The following is an 8,557-nucleotide window of genomic DNA, read 5'->3' as shown; positions in this document are numbered from 1 at the left end:
AATTTGGACCACCGCTGAATTAGTACATCTACGAACTGTGGGACCTAAGTAAGTGTACGAGCTACTTTTGGTCGTTCGTAAAATAATGGGGCAAGTTGGTCAGGTAAGCTCAGTAGCGTCTCAAGTTTTTTACATCGTGAAAAATTTACATTTATTAAGTGCAAAAGATTCGCATAAGTTTGCAAATATTTGGTTTGTGCATTAAATTGTTTTATGCATGTAAAAACCCGTGAGCTCACCAACTATTTGTAGTTGACTCGTTTAATGTTCCATGCTTTTCAGGTAACAAGTAAGAAAATGAAGTATTTTGGGGAGCACACTTGTGGAAAACTGATTAAGTTCGCAATGGAGGCTTTTGTAAAAGAAGTAGTTGTCAAAAATTTGGTTATGATATTGAACTCATTTTATTTAAAAAAAAAWTTAAATAGTGTTATTTATTAATTGTTGCTGTGATTCGCTTGCCTGTTACATCTCGTGTTTCCCTTTAGCGGGATGTGACAAGAAATCTGCAGATTTTAGTGTTAATAATCACGTATTCACATTTCCAAATATAATGAAGTATTCAAGTTCAGATGTGTACCAGTAAATTCATAATTACACTAGCCATATGTAACTAAAATTGACCTTACACACTGTTCTTTCAACCCATCATATTTATTTCCAATGGAGCTAACTATGTCCGGGACCCTTAACATGCAATAAAAACAGTTTAAGTCTAGGTATCATGCTGTTAAATACCTAAATCCCTTAAACTCAGACTCTGATACCACTTTCTGTAACACCCCATAACATACATTGCATGTAACACATATTTCATATAAAAGAAATACATGTTTATATAATAATTAGGTCCCATAGTACAAGAATATATCATAACCAAATACAAGGTCCAAAAATTCAAATACATATCTTGTACTAATCAGTCAAAACTGTACATCAAAGACAGATCTTCAAGCAGAAATGCATATAGGAAAATATTACATTTTCCCCTTTCCCTTACCGTCCGCACCTCCTGCAACACATAGTTAAAATCACAAAACAAGGGTTAGACCGAAAGGTCTAGAAAGTTACCCTTTTATGTTATTGCAGGGTGAAAATCACCAAAATCTTTATGGAAAACAACCCTTTATATATATATATATATATATATATATATATATATATAACAAATATAAGAACAAATACGAACATAATACCATATTCTTCCCACTTTTCAAGCTAAGCATTCAGCAGGTCAATTCACATATCTTTGAACCAATCAGGTTTCATATAATGCCACTTTTAAACCTTTTCTAATCAAACAAGGTGTGTATAAAGTTTCAGGCCAAATCTGATGTTTTCTCCTCAATAATATCTAGACTATAACTTCCAATAAGAACCTTGACCTAAATCTTTAAATCAGAAAGAAATAAAGATTCCAGACCATGATAGTCTTAAGGGATATAATAGAAAGAGTTATATCATACAACACACATACAAATGCCACCCATGTATCAAATGTACACCTCTCCTTGMTATGCYACCCTTATCCCTTGGTACACCTCTCCTTGAYATGTCACCMTTATCCCATGATACACCTCTCCTTGATATGCCWCCCTTATCTCTTCATTAAAACTTTTCACAAAACAATTTCAAATAGACCGCAACCAATGGAATTATTATTAATCCAAAATCATTTATATCAAATTTCCATTTGATGATAAAATAATAATTTTCATCAATCGGGCACAAGGCATAAAACAAATCCGGTCAGCATAGACTTGGCCGAACTTCATCTCCGGTCAAGTCTTGGACAGTTTACCAAATCCGGACAACTCATCACCCGAGGCTTGTCTGATTTAACACTTAGAATAAAATTCCATATTTTTGTCCGGATAACAAGTCCGGACAACAAGTCTGGACAACATATCGTCCAAAGTTTGACCGATTTAAAACTATCTGGTCACCACATGGTCGTATTCATACTTCTCCATTAAAAATGTTGACCATTCTCATCATTCATAACTCGATCAATACTTGGCCGGTTTAAAATTAAACCGCTTAACGCTTGATTGTTTTAAGGCTTAATCGCCCAACCCTTGTCCGATTTAGACTTAATCCAGTCATCCTTTGTCCGGATAAAACCTTGAACAATATAACTGATTTCTTTCCACTAATAAACAACATTCAAATAAAACCAGTAACAAGTTTTATGTAAAAAGGTTTAAAAATCACTCACCTTGAAAAACCTTTTGAAATCAGATACATGAAAATCTTAGATTCCAATCAAGAAACAATCCGGACACCACTTCCTTCTAAATCGCACACTAAATTCAGAATAGGCAAGAAGAAGAGAATGGARGCTTCAACCTCCTTTTATACCTTTCCTTAACAGGAAAGTCGGTCACATGCATACACCCTCACACCATGCACTCACATATCATGCATGTATGTATATTTATATATATATATAGACATAATTTCTACATATATATATGATCACTTACATGCATCTATATTATGCACATAATTTCCACATACTAGCATGATCAAATAAAACAAATTTTATCATGCTATCATGTAATCATTTAATCAGATAATCACGTATTTATTACCTCGGGTGATAACCAAGATCCAGTTATCACATTCAATTCAGTTTCAAGTTCTGTCTTCAGATCAGACAATTTTCTTGAAGTATCCAGGAGTTTACCTTCTAACTCCTTCTTAAGCATTTCAAATTTCTTTTTTATGATTATTAAACTCTCTTCTCTCTTCATCTAAGCTGCTCTTCTCATTCTCAGAAGCGATGTCGAGCCACTTTTTCTTTTGAGCAAGCTCTTTAGCAATAGCTACATATTTCTTTGTGGAATTTCTCTTTTCAAGCACAAATTGCTTCTTTTCTTCATCTAAAGCCTTCTACTTTAGAGCAATGCTGTAAGACAATTTATGATTCTGACTCAGACATTCTTCTTTGATATCAATCTTTTCTTTATCTATCTTGGCTCGTTCCAAGATAATCAACTGCTCAAAATCTGAGATTTGCATTAACAGCATTTTGACATTCAGCTCGAGAGTTTATCTTATTTTCATAAGATACACGTTCAACACCAAATATTTTCTCTTCTTCAAAAAATCTCTTCTTCTCTTTCTCAAATTCAACTCTCTCAAAATTCAAACTTTTCTCAGCCTCATGAAGTTTTTCCTTCTCTAAATTCAATAACTTCTTTAACTCTCTCCTATCAGTCTCACTCTCAGTCTCATTATAATTCCTTGGAGATGTTCTCTCAGCATTAAGTTCACTCTGGACTTTTTGGAGTTTGTCAAATAGATATTTGTTAGATTTACTCCAAGTTTTTAATTCTACTTCACACTCTTTTCTTAGTGTGTCCAAAGCTCTCTCAGATTCACTAACCTTAACTGATAAAACTTTCTCAGGATTTTCTCTCAAAGTTTTATTTTCTCTTTGCAGATCCTTAATAAATTTCTTTATCTGCATAATTCTCATCAAACGTATTTAAATATTTATCATTGTAGTCCTTTACACTCTTTTCCAACTCTGAAATTCTATCTCTCAATTCCATATTCTTCTTCTCAAACGAAACAACCATTTTAAAAATCAGTTTGATCAGAGGATCAAATGCGATGAAATCAAATAAAGAAATCAAAATCAATCGATAAGCTCAAAAACAAATAACATAAAAGCACAAAAACTGATGAGAAATCAGAAAAACAGCGAAAAACTGTCAAAAATCGGTAAAACCAGTCAAAACTGTTGAAAACAGTTAAAAACTGTTACAAACAGTCAAAAACAATTTAAAACTGATGAAAAATAGTTTACGCGACGGAAAACAGTTCGAAGATTCTTAAACAGTTCAAAAACAATACAAAACAGTCCAAATTTCTCAAAAACAGTAAATTCCTCAAAATTTAACAAATCCAGATGAAAAGTTGAAAAAAATTGACTAAGTCCTTAAATCGAGAAAGGTATCCGGGTGACACAAGGTTAAAAATGGCTAAGGACAAAATCAGTCAAGCCTATGACCGAGAACCACGAAGTCCGGACAATGGTATGGTCGAGGATGGGCTAAACCAGACACGAGAATGATCGAAGATGGTGCAATACGGACAAGGCAGTGTCCGGGTTATGGATGCGAGAAAAACTAAGTCGCGACCAAGAGTTGTGCGAGGATGATGTCTGGACAAACCTAGTGAGCAATGACCTTTAATCCGGACACACCTATATGCGATTTAGACTTAAATCCGCTCAAGCCTATAAGTGATTTACCTCAAGTCCGGTCAATCCATTAAGTGATTTTGAGCATCAAAAAATAAACTAAGTCCTAATCCGGTTGAACTCTTGAGCGATGTAATCTAAGTTGACTAACTAGATGAGCGATGAATTGAAATTCGGTTAAGCCAAATTCCAGCTTTTGAGCGATTTAACAATACGATCAAGCTAGGCGATTTAGATATCTGGTTACTACCTTGAAATTTTGGCTAAATCTAAACTAGCTGGATTTACCTAAATCGGACAAAAGTAAATCAAACCCATGAGCAATTTACAAGTTCAAGATGAGCGATTTAACAAGCTTTAGTCAAACCAAATTTCATAATCCGAGCAACAATAACCAAAAACACAAAATTTTCTACTTTTTCATCCAAAAATAGATCAAAAACTGACTTTTTGAAGAACTTTTTCAAGAACACAAAAACTTTAAAATCCACAAATTTTAACAAATCTCGAAAACCAATGATCAGAACACAAATGTTTGTGAATAGCATAGATTCACAAAGCAAATACGCACACACTGATCATTTTTTTAACATCAAAACTCAAAAAATTTGAAATTTTTTGGATCAAAGTCTTGAAATTTTTTAAGAATTCTTCGAAGAAAGGATGAACAGTAGAAGAAATTCCAGAAATATCTACAAAAATTATGATTTCATCACATTGATTTCTTGCACAACTTGCTTTGATACCAATTGATATTCCCTTAAGATCAATCTTCAAGATTTCATTAACAATCTGTGGTAGAATCTAAGATTTGAACTTTAAGAACATCTGACAGAGATGAGAGGAAAAGTCAATGCTCCAAAATCTGGTCAAACCTCTATTACATATAATGATTTTACAATTGAATTCTTTTATCAAAATTACACAAAGTAAAACTATTTATAGGGTCAAAGTATTAACCCTTCAAAGTCAAAGTCAAACTAACAAGAAAGTCAAACACGATGACTTTTACAATTATAGACAAAATTAACTTTCAAGATGAATACAATTTAACACTGATTTTCAGTCCTAACACAAAGAAGTAAGAACTCAAATCTATTGTAATCTTCCAAGACATAATAACAAGAGCTATAATAATTCCACACACAAATGCCATCCTTATATCAAAAGGAACACCTCTCCTTGATACGCCACCTTTTTTACCAAAGGTACACCTCTCCTTGATATGCCACCTTTATCCCGTGGTACACCTCTACTTGATATGCCACCCTTATTTTCTCATCAAAATCTATGGATTAGTTTTAAACGAAGACAGACCGAAGTCACAAACGTCTTGAAGAAACAACGTCCATAGTTTTATTCACAAAATTTATAAATTAATCCCTAACGAAGACAGACCGAAGTCACAACCGTCTTGAAGAAATAACCTCTATAGTTTTTAACCAATAATGGTATCAAAAAAGTTTTTTTTAAAACATTGAAACTCAAGAACAACCAGTTCTTTCAAATCTCATTTCCAACTCAAAATCTCCATTAAATTCTTAAAATAGGATATCATCCACAAACCGTTTTCAAGAAGCCAAACCTTCTTTATCTTTCCAAAACAGTTTCCAAATCCAAGATCATAAACATATCTTTATAAACTGTTAGAAAACAGTTTCATCAATCTTTTCTCAAATATCCAATTATCAAAATTCAATAGTTTACTAACATTATGTAAAGGATTTAGTATCAAAACCTCACCTTAAGTGTACAGATTGCAGTTTCGAACCCTCAACAATTTCTTCAAACAAACACAGAATCTCCAAGATGTTTTACTGCAATAACTTTTCAAGAACAACCTCCACCGCCACACTCACACAAGGAATGATAAGATAAGCCTTATCTTTATACCACCTTTATATATTTTAACAAAGGCGGTGAGTTTTATTAATATAAACCCCTTTGAAGGGTGGTGGGTTTATTATTTTAAAACTCATTCTTTTCTTAACCACGAAGGCTACCCACTTACTTATTAAAATATTGATGATTCACGTATGCATATTATCAAATGCACATATAACTTAATCATCTTCCCACATAGTCTTAGAGTCATACCCATGTAAGCATATCATCATGTTTCCACATGTCTGCACATAATCTCCATATCATGCATGTTGTCATGTATATGCATGTTATTCATGCAATTAATTAAATAACATGCATGCCATCATGTATTGCACAAAATATTCACATAGGAGTTACCTTAACCCAGGTCTTCTGAAACCTGATTATAACAGTTGGCCTAGCCTCTTTTATCCCTAAAGTATCAAACACATATATGGGCATAAGATTGATGCTAGCACCTAAATCACACAGGGCTTTACAAACATGCTTCCCACCTATTGAACAAGGAATTCTTAAACTTCCAGGGTCTTTAAGCTTGGGGGAAGTTTCTTTAACAAGAGGGCACTACATCCTTTAGTAAGGGTCATAGTCTCATATTCAATCAATTTCTTTTTTTTTACTCAAGATATCTTTCAGAAATTTGGCATAGCTGGGCATAGTCTCAATTGCCTCCACGAATGGAATATTGATGTGTATTTGTTTGAATACATCCAAGAACTTTTTGGACTTAATTTCCTCCTTCTAGTTTCTTAACCTTTCTAGGTATGGAACATAAGGTGGAACTGGGCTAATCACTGGTTTCTTAGGATTTTGGACAGCAGGCACAGTAGGGGTATTATCTACTAGTTTGGATGGTGGTGTATCGACATGGTCTTTGGGTAGTGGAACTTTGACCACACTATCAGGACTTGGCTTTTTGGTTGTTGGTTCTGTTTCTTTAGAAAAAACCAATAGGAAATTAGATCTACTTGGCATGGGTGTAGATCCATGGTTTTCTGTAGGTTTAGAAACAACAGGAGGGATTGCTACACCAATACATGATACTGCTGTATCATTTGGTTCTGTTTCTTCAATGGTTTTTTTGTAGAATTTCTACTAGATATTTTCGACTTCTTAAGGTCATAACATTCACATGCTCTTTGGTCAGTATCTTAGGGATCTCATAATCACTAGGTAAAGTTCCAACAGGCCTATTTCTCAACTCTAGTGCTATTTGACTAATCTGTGTTTCCAAAGTCCTAATGTTAGCATTTTGATGATTCATAGCTGAGTTGGTCTGATTTATAAAACCTTTTAAGAATGCTTCCAAATAATTGGATGAATCGCCTTGTCTTTGCTCTTTTACAACTGGTGGATTCAAACATGGACTGTTTCAAGAGAAATTAGGATGGTTTTTGCAACTGGAGTTGTAGGTGTTCGGACATGGACTGTTCCAAGAGAAATTAGGATGGTTTTTGCAACTGGAGTTGTAGGTGTTTGAAAATTAGGCAGATTTGTTGTGCACAAAGTTCACAAATTTAGAGTTAAGGCTGCATTGGTCAAAAGTATGAACTTCACTACAGTATACACATTGGACAGGCAAAGCTTCAGAAACAACTACAGTGGTACCAATATTACCAGCAGGGACCACTAAGTTTTTCAACAAGCTGGTCATGGCTATTAGCTGTGCTGTAAGAGCAGTATAAGGATCTATTTCTTGAATGCCTACTGTATTTCTGGGTACTATGGCTCTAGGATCTGCCTAGTGACCATTGTTGTTAGAAATTTTCTCCAAAATATCAAAACCATCATTATAGGTACTGGAAGTAAAGGCTCTACCTGAAGTAGCATCTAACATTTGTTTAGCAGTGGTAACAAGATCATTGTAAAATATTTCTAGCTGTATGCAGTAGGGTATGCCATTATGTGGGAATTTTCATAGTAATTCCTTGTACCTTTCCCAAGCATCAAGAACTGCTTCATCATTCATTTATCTAAAGAGATAAATTTCATTTCTGAACTTGGCACTCCTAGTTGGGGGAAAATACTTTTTAAATACTTCTCAGTCATCTTATTCAATGTGGTGAACGAGTCGTGTTGCAAAGAATTGTACCACACTTTGGTTCTATCTCTTAATGAAATAGGAAATAGCTTCAGCCTTAAGGCTGAATCATAAATTCCATTAAGATGAAAAGAGTCAGTGACTTCCATAAAAGATCTAAGATGCAAATGAGGATCCTCATATGGTAATCCAACATATTGACCATTTGTTTGTAACATGTGAAACCTAATGGGCTTAAATTCAAAGTGGTCACTATCAATAGTGTTAGAACCCATAATTTATAAGTGTAAAAGTAATGAAGAACAATAAGTGATGAAGAACCAGAAGACCGATGAAGACATTAAAGTAGAATTGACCAAGTCTGGAGAAGAACTAGAGGGTCGATGAACAACCAGAGATGCGATGGAAAGAACATA

At 34.1% G+C, this 8,557-nt stretch overlaps 1 non-coding gene across 1 annotated transcript; it reads left to right on the top strand.

The window, feature by feature from the left end:
* Positions 1 to 7,995: 7,995 nt before the first annotated feature.
* Positions 7,996 to 8,102, top strand: LOC112505070. The gene has a single exon (XR_003068319.1). It is a non-coding gene; the product is annotated as a small nucleolar RNA R71 (small nucleolar RNA).
* The last annotated feature ends 455 nt before the right edge of the window (positions 8,103 to 8,557 follow it).

The sequence above is a fragment of the Cynara cardunculus genome, unplaced genomic scaffold (genome assembly GCF_001531365.2).
Source record: "Cynara cardunculus var. scolymus isolate 2C unplaced genomic scaffold, CcrdV1 Un_Scaffold_8201, whole genome shotgun sequence".
In the NCBI taxonomy this organism is placed as follows: domain Eukaryota; kingdom Viridiplantae; phylum Streptophyta; class Magnoliopsida; order Asterales; family Asteraceae; genus Cynara; species Cynara cardunculus.
This window is presented reverse-complemented; position numbering and strand designations above follow the sequence as displayed.